Raw genomic sequence first — 16207 nt, 5'->3', positions numbered from 1 at the left:
CTCTGCATTCCCTCCATGGAGTGGTCACGCCTCCCTGAATTGTCACTTGGAAGTATCGAAAGCTCAGAGGATCCAGTCTATGAGCTTCTTGGTCAATCAGAGCCGTAACTGTTACCACATTTTCCAATCAATTACAAAACTCCTTATGTTTGGGTGACATTTGGAGACCTTAGGCTTTTGTCACCAGGAGGTTAAGAAAGGGAGGAAAGCGTGGATGCTGAGACCTTTGGTCAAGGAGGCGTGGCAGCCATGGACATTGTCCAAGTGTTACTGGCTTGATTCAATCCAGACACACTGTGGTGAGCCTCTCTGGGTACAGGGCTTTCCCAGGCCCCGGGGGACACCCAGGTAAGTATGGCCTTTACCTTGAGGAGTGAATTATCCAGGTCAGGGTCCTACCAGCACCAGCCATCCATCTATGGCCTCTTGATTTTGCAGCATTCCAGTGACATCTGAGCACAAAAGGACGCTTGCTGACATGCTGTGCGCTGCGCCCCTTTTCCTGGGATGCCCACGAGCCTAGCCTGCAAGGGCAGGGGTGCTTCTGTGACTAAGCGAAGCAGGAGTCTCTCGGGAAAGCAGGACAAGGACTGCTCGGTGTTCATCTGGACTTTGCCCTGGGCAATTTTACAGCCTCGGCCAAGACATTTTCCCACTTGGGCCTCAGCCTCTCTGACCCTATAGTTAGAGAAGTGTGGATCACAGCATCACCACGGCCCGTCTCCCCCTCTATAACAGCCTGGGGTTCAGTATCTGAGAGATGACAGTGTGAAACGTCAGTCTCGTCATGAAAAGCCTTGCCCAGGTCAGAAAAGCAGAGCAAATGTATCCTGAGGACATACAGCTTTTCACAGTCCACCTGTGCTGGCAGGTAAGTCCTGGACTCTGAGGACACACCCTCAAGTCTGAGCCCACAGTTAACAAAGGTCATTTCCAGAGTGAGGAATCCAGGTGCGGTCCTGGATCGGGGTCTGCTTTTCCCAGGACTGCCTCCACTCCAGGGAAGGTGAAGCACAGCAAGGAGCCATTGTTTACTCCCTGGGGACAGGAGTAAGGACAGAGAGAGAACATAACTTCCTATGTGCCCACCTACATGACTTTATCAAGGGTCGCTACGCCTGGCATCTAACAGGTTCACATGTCCTCAAGCAGGTGGTGAGGATTTAGAGGGACGCCTCATACATAGTTGGGGCACTTCAGCCACTCAGAGAGAAGAGGCTTTCTGGGCCTGGCTTACTCTACTTGAATAGCCTCTTCTGGAGAATCTGACACGTCACCATTTGAATTCTTCTCCCTTTGCCTCCCCATCACTCTGAATTTTCTCAGTTACAAGGGACAGAAATTCAACTCAAGCAAGACTGAGCAAACAAACAAACAAAAAGTTCATCTCACGAAAATTAAAAGTTCAAATATATCTTGCTTCAGGTATGGCTGGATCCAGGAGCTCAAGCTGTATCTCCTGAGTCCTCATCTCTCTGATCTCAACTTTCCCCTTCATGGCTTCACGCTCAGGCCAACTCTCCATGTGGTGGCACCTGTACAGCAAGCCATCCCATAGGGACGATGGTTACTCATTCCCATTATGGCAGGAAAAGCCCCCAAACTGAGTCTCATTTGGCCTGGCTTGGTCCCCTGGTGAACTCTGAATGAATCAGGGACATGGAACCCAGATCTGGCCTGTGGACTGTGTGGTTTAGTATTCACCTGCAGAGAGAGGTGGGTTCTTGCTCCAGGGTCTCCACTACACATTTCAGATTATGCCATTTATAGTGTCCTTTCCTCAGGTGTGAGATGATGGTGGGGTGGAGGGAGGGAACAGAGAAGTCCCAGACATCTTGGTTCTTATCCAGACTTGGTTGTTTCTAGACAGTTCTCTTCTTTTTTACTTTGCCCAGTGATCTTAATTACATGAATAATATCATTGTAATTTTTAAAATTCAAAAGTAGCAACTCCCTCTTCACCCACTTCTCAACTTGTCACCCCAGGCCACTATCCTTTTCAATGTGACATGTATCCTCTAAAAATATACAGAGGGCTTCCCTGGTGGCGCAGTGGTTGAGAATCCGCCTGCCAATGCAGGGGATACGGGTTCGTGCCCTGGTCCGGGAAGATCCCACATGCCGCGGAGCGGCTGGGCCCGTGAGCCATGGCCGCTGAGCCTGTGCGTCCGGAGCCTGTGCTCCGCAACGGGAGAGGCCACAACAGTGAGAGGCCTGCATACCACAAAAATAAATAAATAAATAAATAAATATATACAGAAATACACACACACAAAGAAAAATAAAGAGAGAAAGGCAGAGCGTAACAGGGTGACCTCTTAGATAAAGGGACCATTAGATAATGGGAGAGCCCCTCTGAGGAGGTTACATCTGCAGAGAATGAAATAAGAGAATGAGCTATACAAACATCTGAGGGAAGAGAAGTCCTGGCAGAGGGATGAACATGTGCAAAGGCCCTGAGGCAGGAGCATTTTCAATGTGTTTGAAGAACAGCAAGGAGGCCAGTGGGGTTGGAGCTGAGTGAGTGAGGCAGGGGAGTGATAGGAGTTGGGGTTGAAGAGAGAATGGGTGGTCAGATCACATAGAGCCTTGCAGACCTTGGTGAAGACTTTGGCCTCTATTCTAAGCAAGAGTGGAAGTCAGTGCAGGATTTTTTCATAATAAAATATGATTATCTGACTTAATGTATAAAAGGACCACTGGCTGTCAAGTGGAACACACAGGGTGAAGGCGTAGGGTGGATGCCAGAAGACCAATTAGGAGACTCGTAACAGTCCAGGCAAGAGATGACAGCTGTTCGCACAGATTTAAGTCAAGACCCTGGGTCTACCAACTCCAGCTTCATTATTCTTACTCCCAACCTCCCTCCCTTGACTTACCCAAAACGTTCCTGCCATCACATAAACTATTTGTCTATATATTAAAGACATCATCACATTAGTTCTCTATCACTCACAGTCCTCCTGGGTCCCCCAGGTCCAGAATCGGTCTGGAGGTAGCCTTGCGGGCATCAGCTACCCGGGAGAAGCAGGTCTCTTGGACAGAAGTCTCTGGACTGTCAAATTAGGTCTTAATCATCATAATGTCTAGCAAATGCCAAATCCCAGTAAACAGTGGTTGTTTGGACCCAGTCCTTGGGAATACTGAGTTAATTCAGCATTTCCAAAAGTAGGTGCCCTGTGGTGACACTGGAGTACACAAGGTAATTTTACATACCATGTCCATAAACATTATCTATTTTTAAGGAATGCATTCATTTCAATGTATATTAGGAAAAAATAGAAAACATGGACATGAGCTCCATGATTTCACAGCCATAACTGCATGGGCTGAGGTTTAATTTAAAAGAAGTCAAGTTAAAGAAGAATATTAAATAGTAGTACAGGCAGTGCACAGAGATGGCCCAGAACAACAGTCTTGACGTGGAGTGGGAATGGGTGCCGCTCGGAAGCCGCTGAGTTGATGGCATCCTGGTGTCTGGGTACTGGAGTTCAAGTCCCATCGGTCTGGGGACGCCCCATCCCCACCCCATTAAAGTCCCAGAGAGAGGTGTCAGGGTGACCTCACCCCCAGCCCAGTGAGGTAAGAAGGTTTGGTCATGAAAAGAAATTGGGTCTGTTTTTCTCCACACATCCCCAAGTTAACACTGGAGAAAACAAATTTTAGTTGGCTGGCCTGGCTTCACTCAAAATATTTAGAACTGGCTTCTTTTGCCCTTCATGGCGATGTCTTCCAGGTGCTTACCTCCCTTCTGGGCTGTCTGTCTGCGGCAGGGAGGGGCTGCAGAAAGGGTTTCGATCATATGTTTTTGTGCAAAAGATGCTAGTTAATAAAGCCTCTTCATTAACAGCTGTTTTAATGAAGCAGGTCCCCGAGGGGAGGCTTAACACAGTGTTACTTATGCATAGATGCCGCTGTCGTTTAAAAGGACGGCTAAAATTGTACTTCAACAGCGCATTGACATCAACCTTCCACTGGCCTATTTGGACAGAGATGAGTGCATCTAACAAGTAGTGTGCAGAGGAGCTTACAGGCAAAAGTACCCAACAGCTAATTGCCTCTGAAATGAGTAGGACGGGAACGTAAGCGCCCAAGACCCTGGTTGTACATCTGGTAAAAATAAGAAACGGTTCTGCAGGCTGCTTGCTTTTTGCCAACACAGCATTTGGAGCTGCTGACTGGAGCAGGTGAATTATTCACCAGGTGGCGGCTTCCCCTGTGCTCAGGAGACGGGTCTCACAGGTGAATGGGCAGCCAGCTTTTGCTCTTTTTGCTTCTGCAGTAGTCTCTGGAGACCCACAGAGGACACGTTCTCCACACAAACTACTTCATCATTACTTGTGAACAGCAGGCAAAAGGTTGATTCTGCCTCAGGTGCCCCGGATTCTGCATTCAACAAATATTCATTGAGCACCTACTATGCGCCAAGCACTGTACTTGACCCGGTCACTAAGGGTTTTTAGTGGAGAGAGAGATAACATGGACTGAAATTCCCCCTGGCTGCAGGGTGGTCCCTGGGAGACAGAGGGGTAGAGTGGACATGATAAGGCAGGTCCGGTGGTTACCACGACTCCTGCCCCCTCCAATAAGTAGCTAACATTTAGCTCACTTTTACGGAGCTCTGTCCCCCACGGTAGGTGAGGCGTGGCTCTAAGCCATCTACCTATATGAATCACTTTATTTAACCCTCATAACCCAAGAGGTGCACAGCATTACTAACTTCATTTTATAGGCAAGGGAACGGAGGCACATAGACATTAAGTAATTTAATCTAGTGAGTAAAAGACACGGTCAGAATTTGAACCATACTTCATTGAATTTCACAGTCTATTTTAATCACTCTGCCATCTTGCCTCTTCTCCAAGGAAATGCAATGGCTAAAAAACAGATGCTGAGCGCTGAAATTCAATAATCAGGACCCTGGCAGGATTTTGCCAGCCCTGTAATGGCAGAAAAGAGACAGGAGCTGGCTGCTAAGCAACCCACTTGTCAGTGAGCAACTCTTGGGAGCTGGGTCAATGTTATCATGTGATCAAAATCTGACCAACCAGAGCACCCCATTCTCCAGACTCTGGCGACTGCCTCTGGATGTGACCCAAGTTGCTCCAGATAAAGTGAGCCTGGGACTTTTCAGTGATGTTGGGAAAGAGGTGCTCTCCATCTTCTGGGGTAGCTAAGCTAGGAGGATATCAGCCCAGAGCTGCTGGGGATCATCCCTGATGCTTCCAGGGGAAGGCCTGCCTTAGCATAAAGCTACTATGGAGATAAAAAGAGTCCAGACGACACTGTCAGTATCGGGATTAAGCTGAGCTTTATATAACCCAATAAATTCCCTTTGTGCTTAAGCCATTTGAAGTCGGTTTTTCCATCACTTGTAACCAAAACTGTCATGACAGATATTGTAGGGAAAACATTAGTGCTCCCATTCGACAGGTGATAAAACTAAGGCTGCAAGCAGAAGACAAGAAAAGGGAAGGAACTGATGGTTATTATCTGCTACTTTCAATCCACTCTCCCATTGCTTTATTTAGTGTTGTTAAGCGGGGTTACAAACCCTAGTGTGACAGTAACTCACAGTGCGGTATTGCAAGTCACATCCTTCCAAGCCTCAGTTCTCCATCTATGCAATAACTGAGCTGGGTTCTATCAGTTTGTTCCCAAGGATGTTCCTTGTGGTGTCAGTACCATGTAAAGCTCTGCTATAGAAAGGTTCCAGGGTCAATGGGTCAGGGAAGAGCTGCGCCCTCTAGCCTCCTGTTTAGAACATTAGCATGTTAAAGGCTCTAAAGAGCCCTGCAGCCAAGACACACGTGTAGTTAAACTAGCATTTCCAAAATGTATGAGTTTGGTTCTGAATTCATCATGGATGTTAAAAACATGAATAGAAAGAAAGAAAAAAACGATATCCAATATGTAATATCCTGTTGTCTTGACATGTCAAAAACTGTCATAAGGATTGAAATGTCTGATTCACTTTGGAAAAGCTCATTTCAATTCTCTCAAAGGCTGAACAAGTAGGAAGTCATCAAGCTGCAGCATGTGAGCCACAGGTCAGACAAAGAGAAAAACTGTCCTATAGAGCAAGCTGTCAACCTAGACAAGGAGTAGTAAGCCCTGGATGGGGAGATGTCCATCTGTGATTGTCCAAGGATTAGGTGACCTCCCCTTGAAACTGAAGGCACAAAACAAACGTAGAAAATTCTTCTTCTGACAACATAGTGCAGAGCACAGAGGGGCGACCTACAGAAGCTCACATCATGGGGACACCCCCGTTTCTGTCCGTTCCAGTTATCTGAGGTTTCTCAGTATTATTATCCTGAGGGATCAACCCCAGCTGGGCTGGGGGTGGAGGGGGCAATCCTCCCACGGGCAAACTTTCCTCTGACCCTTGCTCTGTCTCCACCGTGTATGAAGTTGAGCTTTCCTCTGCTGGCTTACCTGTGCCTGCATCTCCAGACAGACCTCATACCAGCGGCCGCAACAGTCTCTGTCCCAGGCTGGGTCCTAGCAGGAAACAGATGGCAAATCTCAAGAGGGAGACTGAGCAGGGTGTGACGGAGTGAGTGTTGACAAGGTGACTGCAGGTTAAGGGAACCGAGAAGGGATGGTGAGGGCCCCGAGGATTCGCATCAGAAGGAAACTGTTACCTCCCCAGGCCTGAAGACTCAAAGGAGGCAGCTGATATGGAGCCTAGGGAGGGTTGTGGTTGCAGGAGAGGGTAGCCTGACATGAGCAAAGGAAGGAAGAGAAACTCAGCCTTTGCCAACCTCTGCACTGCAAGTCCTTTCCCAGATATATTGGGGGGAGGGGGCAGAAGTTTTTAATTTTTATGAAGTCCAATTTATCTTTATTTGTAATTGTTATGACTATGTATGTCCTGTCTAAGAAATATTTGCTTTCCTCAATATCTCAAAGATTTCCTCCTCTGTTTTCTTCTAGAGTTTTAGCTCTTATCTTTAAGCCTATGATCCATTTGAAGTTAATTTTTATATGGTACGAGTTAGTGGTTGAAGTTCATTTTTCCCCATATAAATATTCATTTATTTCGGAACCACTTGTCAAAAAGACTTTCTTCTCCACACTGAATTACCTGGGCACCCCTGTTGCACACCAATTGAATATATATGAGTGGTGTATTTGCGGAGTGTCTCTTCTGTTCCACTGATCTCTACATCTTTCCTTACACCAATACCACCCTATCTTGATTATTGTAGCTTTATAGTAAGTCTTGAAATCACATAGTGTATAATTCCCCGAACTTAGTTATATTCAATTTTTTTTTTTTTCACTATTCCAGGTCCTTTGTGTTTTCATTTAAACCTTATAATCAGCTCATCAGTTTCTCAAAATGCCTCCCGGAATTTCAGTTGGGATTCCATTAAATCTATAAATCAGTTTGGGGAGAACTGCCACCTTAACGATAATATTGAGTCTGTTAATAATCCAGGAGCTAGGTATATCCTTCCATTTATTTCAGTGTTTAATTTCCGTTTGTAGTTTTTAGAACACAGGTCTTGTGTATATTTGGTTAAATATATCCCAAGGCATTTTAACATTTTCTGATGCTATTGCAAATGGCATTTTAAAATTTCATTTTCCAACTGTTCATTGCTGGTATATAGAATTTAAATTGATTTTTTCCTATTGATCTTCTATCCTGTGATCTTTCTAAATTCGCTTATTACTTATCAGTTATTCTGCTGACTGTTTAGGACAAATGTCTCTGTTATCCAGCCTTGGTCCCCTCCCTGGAAGTAACCTCTGTGATCTGTTAAATGCATCTTTCTAGATCATTTTTCATATATTTTTCTCCTATAAATACGGGCCCACAAAAAGAACATAATATTTTATCTTATTTCATGCAAATGGTATCAAACTGTGTTATCATTCTTCAACTTGTTTTACTCTTCAACTCGCTTTCACTCAACACCATGTCTTTCAATTTTTTCAATTTTTGTTTTAACATCTTTATTGGGGTATAATTGCTTTACAATGTTGTGTTAGTTCCCGCTGTATAACAAAGTGAATCAGCTATATGGATACGTATATCCCCATATCCCCTCCCTCTTGCGTCTCCCTCCCACCCTCTCTATCCCACCCCTCTAGGTGGTCACAAAGCACTGAGCTGATCTCCCTGTGCTATGTGGCTGCTTCCCACGAGCTATCTATTTTACATCTGAACACCGTGTCTTGAAGATGTTTCCATGACAGTAATAAAGATCTAAAAATTCTGTTCAATCTCTGTATTCTTTAGTTTGGAGAAAATCATATTTATTTCGCTGTTCTTCTGCTGAGGGACATTTAGGTCAACTGCAATTTTTTGCTATTACGAGCACTGCTGCAGTGAGCATCCTCAGACATAGCTGCACGTCCATGTGGGCGCAACGTTCGCAAGGACAAACTATGACTCAGGGCGGACTAGCTAGGTCATGGGATACACACACCTGACGTTTTCAGAGATGAAGATCTCCCTCTGCCTGGAGCTCCTGGTGAGACTCAGACCTGCAGGGCATCATGTTGAGTCCAAGAGGAAGGGGATGGAGGAACTGGCCCTGACGGGGAGAGGAGGGATGTGGCGTGCATGGGGCGTATGGTGTTCATGAGTACATGTGTGCATGGGGGACACAGATTACGGTGTGCATGTATGCATGGAGGTGCATGTACGTATGGTGGGCATGGGTATATGTATGCATGTGAACACATGTATGGTGCACGTGGTATGCGTGTGGATGCTGAGTTGCAGGAGTCATGTGCAAGTTTGCAGCCTGGGCTTGCTATGTTTGTGCACATATGAACATGCATCTCCCTGTGTGTGCCGCCAAGGCTGGTATTGGTTCAAGTGGGGTAAGTGCAGGTGCATGCAGGTAGGTGCTTGCAGGGGGTGCATGTGTAGAAGTGAATGTGTGGACCTGTACATGGGATTGTGATTATGACTGATGTCTATAAAGTGTCCACTGTTTGCCAGACATTCTTCTAAGTACTTTCCATGTATTGACTCATGTGATCCTCACAACAGCTTTATCTGAGACAGGTTCTTAGTTTTAAGAAACCGAGGCACAGAGGGGTTAAATCGCTGAGCCAAGTCACACAGTTTGGTGCTGGGATCTGTACCCAGATAGTCTGGCCTCAGAATCAGTGATTCAACTCCTTATATGTAAGGGTGTATGCACACAGTAGGGCGCTATGCATACAACTGTTACAGGCAGCGTGTCCACATGTGTGTATGAGACGTTGGGAAAATGCTTTGTGTGTGTGCACATGCACGGCTCCATGGATGCGTGCATACATGGGAGTATACATGTGTGCAAACACATGCATGTGCTGTAGACAGGCTTTGTACAAAGGTGGATATGTGCTCACACGTGTGTATCCACAGGGTCCCTGAGGGTGTGTGCTCAGGCAGGCACGCTCATTTGGGAACAAGGTGTGGATTTGCACCCAGGTGTGATGGAGGGATCTCAGGGCCCTGGAGGAGCTCTGACGGAAGCCGACATCCCCGCTTCCCTCATCTCCACCCCCCTCCCCACACTCCCGGCCCTGCAGCTTCTCCTCCTCCTCCCACTGTGTCCCTGCAGGGAGGAGAAAGGCAGCCTGACGGATGAGCCTGCGTTAGATGCTGCTCATTTGTGTTCTCCAAGCTGGGGGTAGAGCACTGGTGGGGTGTCAGCAGCCCCTGGGGAGGAGGGCGGCTTCCTGGGGTTGCTCATATGTCACAGGTTGCTTTTCAGGGTGTGCACAGGAGGCTTGCCCTCGTGAGACAAGAGGTGCGGTTCTGGAGCGAGGTCTCCACCCAAGACCCCGGGCCTCCTGGGAACTTCACAGGTGTCATGGATGGAAATGAATGAGGATGTCGCTCCCCCAGGCACCACTGCATGTGAAATCCTAAGCTGAAAACCCTCCTCTGGATGGTTGGAGCATCTTGACCTTGGCTGAGGCATGTCCCACCTCTCAGACTCACTCTCCTGCTCTGAGATAAGGAACCTCAGTGACATCCATGATTTCTGTGTTTAAGTGTCCATCCCTGTCCGCCTTTGATTTCCCTCTGTGGACCAGGCCCCCCTCACACTGAGCCACTGTGTGAACTGGGCAGGGCTGACCCCAAACCCCAACACTGGGGTAAGCGTGCGACCTAGGAGTGGCCAAGCAGACCCATCCAGCCTCTTGGACACTTGGATTGGCTGTGGGATGGACGTGTGACCCAAAACGGGCCAATGAGGGCCTGCCCTGGGGCTTTTGCTGGATCTGGTGGGAAGAGACTCTCTCTGTGCGATGGGGCTGCTGGGCTGGTGGGACGGAAGCTGGGAGCCGCTGACGGTCACCTTGGTCACTCCATGGAGACAACCTGCTTGAGAGTGAAGCCAACCCAGAGGAAAGCAGAGCCCAGACACGGGGAGAGACTGAGTCATGACTGAATTGTTGGAGTCCCTGGATCCAGCTGGGTCAAAAGCCCAATACGCCTGACTTTTATTACCTGAGACAGTAAATTTTCTTTTTTCACTTAAGCCTGTTTGGATCGAGTTCTGCCACTGGCAACCAGAAGAATCCCAACTACTAGAACCCAGAGTCTGCCCTGGGGACATCTAAGTGGTGGGTCCAAGCAGACCCTCAGAAGGGAGCTGCTTCAGGAAGGCTGTGTCCTGGGTATCTGGGACCAGGCATGCGGCTGGAGCAGGGCTGCGTTCCCTCCCCCACCCCAGGATGGCCCCGGGCTCGGGGGACCATGGGGAGTTGAGCACCCCGCTCACAGCCCTCTTTCCATGGACCACACGGGTCCTGCCCAGTTGCCTCCACCAGGCCCAGTCGGGTGGCTCTGGACAAAGAGAATCAGAGGAGGCTTCCCGGAGAGCAGAATCTGAGTGGGGTGAGGGAGGAGAGGTACACGGGACACGTGCCCGCTTGAAAAATGGATGGCTGCCCCCTCTGACGCTGCCACCGTCCTCTGTCCCGCTTTCTTTCTCCACAGCTCTGTGGTCATGATTACATGTAATCAATCAATAAATCATGTAATTAACGCATGATTACATGTAACTGATACATGTAACTGGTAAATTACATGACCAGCTCTGCAGTCATGATTACATGTTTTGTCTCTTCCCCAAAACTAGGCTGGAAGTTCCACGAGGGCAGATCTCCATCCACGGTCTTCACTGCACAGCCCTGGCACATAGTGGGAGCTTTATAGAAATATGTTCACAGGAGGAATGAACTCTCCCTTCTGGGCACAGCACCCCAATTGTCCTTTGGGGAATCTCTGTCCTGCACTCTTGGCTCACGAGCTATGAGGGGGCGAGCCCCACACCCACTGCATGCGGGTCCATGACCCAGGCCTGGCAATTGGCATATCCAGGACCGTTGGCTACACCTGGGCAGGTGGTACCCGCACAAGGGGCTGAAATCCCAGCCCCCCACCCCCCACCGCCAAGCCAGTGTCCTGGCACAGGGCTGCTTCTCCCAGGAGAAAGGGGCATATTTCCTGACACCAAGGCACCTCAAGGGGTAGCCCTGGCCGTGAGGTAATCCTACCACCTTGACCCTAGTGTTTGGGTCAGAGATGGGCATGTGACCTGGTTGCTCCAATCAGATGAGTCCTGAGATCTCCGCAGGTGCCACTGTTACTGGCAGAGCCCATTAAAAATTCCTGGGAAATAAAAATCTGGAGAAACAAAATAAAATCTAACCTTTTTCTTTTCCTGTGTGATTCGTCTGGTTTTGCTTGTTTACAGGGTGCCGCATGCAGAGGGCTCGCGCCCGGCCCTTCAGACCAGAGCTGCTGGTGGGAAAAGGCTGTGCGGGAACCTCAGCCCCGGACGGTGCGCCGTGTCGCTCAGTCTAAGATGGCGGCGGCAGGCTGTGTGCAGACACGCTCTGCAGAGCCCTGCGATCTGGAGCGTGAACAACACAGCTGCGCCTGCGCCTGCGCCCGCCCTGGGAAAACTCTGCCCCTCCCCGCCCCACTGAGGAAACCCTATAAGGCAGGCCCGCCCACGGCCTATGGGAGGTTGGGGGAGAGTGTGTGCTCTGGAGCGGGAGCTGGCACCTCTCCATTCTTGAATCAAAGAATAAAGGTTTCCTTTGCTTCTGAACTGAACTCTGTCTCCTTCTGTCGGCTCAAACAACACGGGGTAGGAGGACCCTTGTTCGGAATGGACTCAGGAGGGTGGAAGGAAGAGAACATCTTCCTTCTAGGGTTGCTGCACTGGTGGGGGCTTCTTCACGCAGCGAGGGAAGAGGAAGGGTGAAACTGACTAGAGCCCTTGGATCCAGCGCTACCTGAGGCCAGAACTATCCTCGGGCCTTTTCAGTTCTATGAGCTCAATCATCCATTCCCTTTTTGCTCACATCTGTTGGCACTGGATTTTATATCACTGACATCTGCTGGAAACCTTTTTATCTGACCCAGGAGGTGGGGCAATGATACCTTGCAGGTATCATTGTGTGTGGTTAAATGAGACCCAGTCCTTGGAAAGCACTTTGTCTATTTTAAGCACTTCATATATAAGAAGGGCTGCTGGAGGTGCTGCAGACATTGACCTCATCCCCACCATCCCTCCTCTGCCCCCAGGTTGCTCTCTTCAAGAGTCCAGACCCTTCCCCAAGGCAGCCACTGCTTCCTCCTCCAAAGGGAATTTCAGGTACTCACAGCTCCTCTCTTTTGGCCGAGTAATTTTCTTTTTTCCCATTTTGTCATCTGGAAAGATGGCAAACTGAAGCACTTAATTTTCCTCCTCCAAACCAATTAATATGAAAGTGAACAGCACTGAAGTATGACAGTGAAGACAAGTCATTTATATCAATTAGCAAAAATAAACATGAGCTTTGTGCAAACTCGGAATAAAGAACAACCTTAGAAGCATGAAGCCCAGCAGGGAAGCCCAGGAATTAAGATCCCTGGAGCCTCTTGGAGGAAGTGGGGATTTGAGGGTGCTATTAAAATTACATCTCATCCCCTCTCCATCCCACGAGGTCCTGAGGTGAATATTTCCAGGAATCAAGAGAATTTCCAGGCAAAGCCACACCTCACTGTTCCCAAATTTCAGCTCAGCCAAGCTGGAATGCTGAGTCTATCTCCAAAGCATGTCCTCTGTCCGCCCACGTTTCTCCATGGCCACTGCCTCCCTGGGTTGAGCCCCATCATCCATCATGGCCTTCCTGTATAATTTTTTTTCTTCCTGGATAATTATAACAGCCTCCTCCCTGGTTTCCTGGCTTCCACCCAGCTCCCTTTAATCCAAACCCCCAGTCGTTCAACACATATTGCAGTCACGGCGAGGTTTAGAAATCTAAATTAAATCATGTCACCCTCTGCTCTGAAACCTTCAATGGCTCCCCATAAAATCTAAACTCCAGCTCCTGGCCTCCAAGGCCCTGCATGGTCTGACCATCTCTCAGACTCATCTCCCTCTGGTCTCCCCTGGCTCAGTCCACTGCAGCCACACCGACCTCTTTATTGTTCTTCCAACTCACTAAGCTCAATCCTACCCCAGGCCCCTTGCACCTGCTGTTTACCCACATCTTTTCCTGTTGGCCCTTTCTTACTGTGCATATCTCAGCTCAAATGTGACTCTCCCACCCCACCCCGTGCAGGCTAATGTCACTGCTTTTTATCTCTTTCACATTCATTCAGTCCACAAAAATCTGTTGGAACGTCTTTTGTGCGCCAGCCACATTCTAGGCCCTGGGGATACAGCAATAAACAAGACAGATTAAAACCCTGCCTGGTGGAGCTACATTCTGGTCTGCTGAATGGGGTGGGTAAGAAAACCAGCAAGTGCTCCAAAAAATTTTATCGAAGGGTGAATCCCCTGAGTCCTGAGCAGATGGAAAGCCCCTTGGGTTGACTGGAGAGGAGCCTGGGATAAACGCCAAATTCCAGAAACGCAGATCAAAGACAGGGGCGACAGACTGCCTACAGGGAACTGAATCGCCCAGCAGAAAGTGACAGGTGTCACCAGACCTTCTTCTGAATTCTAAGAGGACAAAGAAGTGTTAATGAAACATTTGATGTCTGCTCCAGCTCATGTGCAAGTTGTAGGTCAAATTTATGGGCCAGAGAGAGTTGTATTTTAAAGTGCTGTGTATATGTTTTATTACATAAAATAAATTTGTGTAATCAATATGTTTTATTAAGTCCCAGTTCGTATGTTCATTGTTTTAACTATTGATGGAGATGGAGGCACAGCGTGGAGTCTCTGCACCCCGAGAATTCAGCAGAGCCGGGGCACTGGGGGCGCTCTGTGGGGGACAGAGGGATGGTCTGCTGGGTAGCCAAATAGCAACGAAGTCTTCTGATTTAATGAGCACATACTACATGCCAGGTGCCGTGTCAGCGTTCACATGTGTGATTTCCTTGACTCCTCAGGACGACCCCATTCTGCCGAGTCTCATTATTATTTCCATTTTACAAATAAGGGAACAGAAGAACAGAGAAGTCTAGCACTTTTCACAAGGTGACACAGCTCTTAAGCAGCAGAGTTTGGACTTAAACCCAGGTTCACATGACTTATCTAAAGCTAGGGTGATCAACTTGTCCCAGTTTGCCCAGAACTGTCCCATCTTGAAAACTGAAAGTCCCACATCCTGGAAACCCCTTGAGCCCCAGAAAACCTAGGACTGTTGTCACCCAAAACAATGCCCATACTTTGAACCACAAAGTTAAACGGCCTTTTTTGGGAAAGCATACAAGGGGGGTAGTAAGGGTTTCCCAGGAGGTATAAACACATGAATAGGGACAAGGATCTCAGAAAGGGATGGGAATGCTTGAGGAATGGGAAATAGCCATATTTCGTTGGAATTTTTTAATTTTTAATTTTGAAATAATTATAGATTCACAGGAAGCTGCAAATAATATTACATTGAGTCCTGTGTACCCTTCCCCCATCTTCCCCCATGGTGACATTTTATATAGTTGTAATTCTATAGCAGAGTCAGGAAATTGACCTTGATACACAACTGTTAACTAGACTACAAATCTTATGCAGTTTCATCATTATTTATGTTCACTCATTTGTGTGTGTGTGTGTGTGTGTGTGTGTGCATGTGCATATAGTCCTATGCAATTTTATTGCACATACAGGTTCATGTAACCACGACAGCCATCAAGATATAGGACGGTCACTTCGTGACAAAGGAAATCCCTTCTACTGCCCCTTTATATTCATTCCCACTCCACTCAAAACCCCACTCCCATCTCTATCATCTGGCAACCACTAATCTATTCTGTTTCTATAGTTTTGTCATTTCAAGAGTGCCATGTAATGCAACCTCACAGTTTGTAACCTTTTACAATTGTCTTTTTCATTCAGTATAATGCCCTTGAGATCCATGGGGGCAGTGGCACATATCAATAATTCACTCTGTTTTACCGGTCAGTTGTATTCCATGTTCTGTGACATGGATCTGCTAGAGTTTGTTTAAACATTCACCTATGGAGGACATCTGGGTGGTTTCTTTCTCGCTTGATTTTTTTAAGCTCTGTCAGAGGTGAAGGAAGATGGGCCTGGCTGTGAGGAGCTGGAGTGCCAAGATGGAAAGTTGGGGCTTGATCCTGTCAACCTGTGCAGTCAGAGCAGAGTCTAAATGAAGGGGCAGCTGGGGTGTGAGGAGGTATTTGTTAGGAAGTATGGCAAAAGGGGTAGATTTTTGGCTTATGGAACTGAAGAGTCCAAGAATTGTACTGCTTCAGGCATGGATGGATCCAGGGGTTCCAATGATACCATCAGACCTGGTCTTCCTCCTCTTCTCTCTCTTCTTCCTCTTCCTTCTCCTATTCCTTCTTGTTTTTCTTTTTCTTCTCCTCCTCCCTCTCCCTCTCTTTCACTCTCTCTCTCTTACTCCTTTTGGCTCTACCTTCCTTTCTATTAACTTTATTTCCCACAAGCCCACTCTGAGTAGCGCCACAGGAAGCCCCCCGCCTCCCTCATACCCTCTCAGTACCCTGAAGGAAACAGAGTGCCTCTTTCCAACTGGTTCCAGGAGCTCCACCTCCTGAGCTAATCACTGAGGCTGCAGGAATGCAGTACTCTGACTGGCTGACCTTGGTCACATGCCCGTCCCTGGAGCCAGAGTAGAATCAGCCTGAGAGTGCGAAGGGCAGATTCTCCAAAGGAAACTCGAGTCACTGTCTCCAGAAGACAGAGGAGGGATGGACGCTTGATGGGCACCTACATCAGGTGACCACTGCTGAAGGATTGCTCTGCCAGCGTGTTTG

General features: G+C 47.9%; 2 long non-coding RNA genes across 12 annotated transcripts in view; one reads left to right on the top strand and one right to left on the bottom strand.

Annotated features, from left to right (window-relative positions):
* LOC136792499 (uncharacterized) overlaps positions 1-11891 on the bottom strand; it is an 86481-nt gene extending 74590 nt beyond the window's left edge. For 9 of the 11 annotated variants that reach the window (XR_010836368.1, XR_010836367.1, XR_010836366.1 and 6 more), the window contains exons 1-2: positions 11679-11873; positions 6439-6504 (exon numbers count right to left, since the gene is read on the bottom strand). This is a non-coding gene — a long non-coding RNA (uncharacterized lncRNA). Of the gene's footprint in view, positions 1-6438; positions 6505-11678 lie in introns of all 11 variants that reach the window. The other 2 variants (XR_010836372.1, XR_010836375.1) reach the window with 2 other exon arrangements.
* On the top strand, positions 8432-12083 carry LOC136792500 (uncharacterized). Its single transcript, XR_010836376.1, has 2 exons — positions 8432-8489; positions 11724-12083. It is a non-coding gene; the product is annotated as an uncharacterized lncRNA (long non-coding RNA).
* Positions 12084-16207: the final 4124 nt, after the last annotated feature.

The sequence above is a fragment of the Kogia breviceps genome, chromosome 14 (genome assembly GCF_026419965.1).
Source record: "Kogia breviceps isolate mKogBre1 chromosome 14, mKogBre1 haplotype 1, whole genome shotgun sequence".
Classification (NCBI taxonomy): Eukaryota; Metazoa; Chordata; class Mammalia; order Artiodactyla; family Physeteridae; genus Kogia; species Kogia breviceps.
This window is presented reverse-complemented; position numbering and strand designations above follow the sequence as displayed.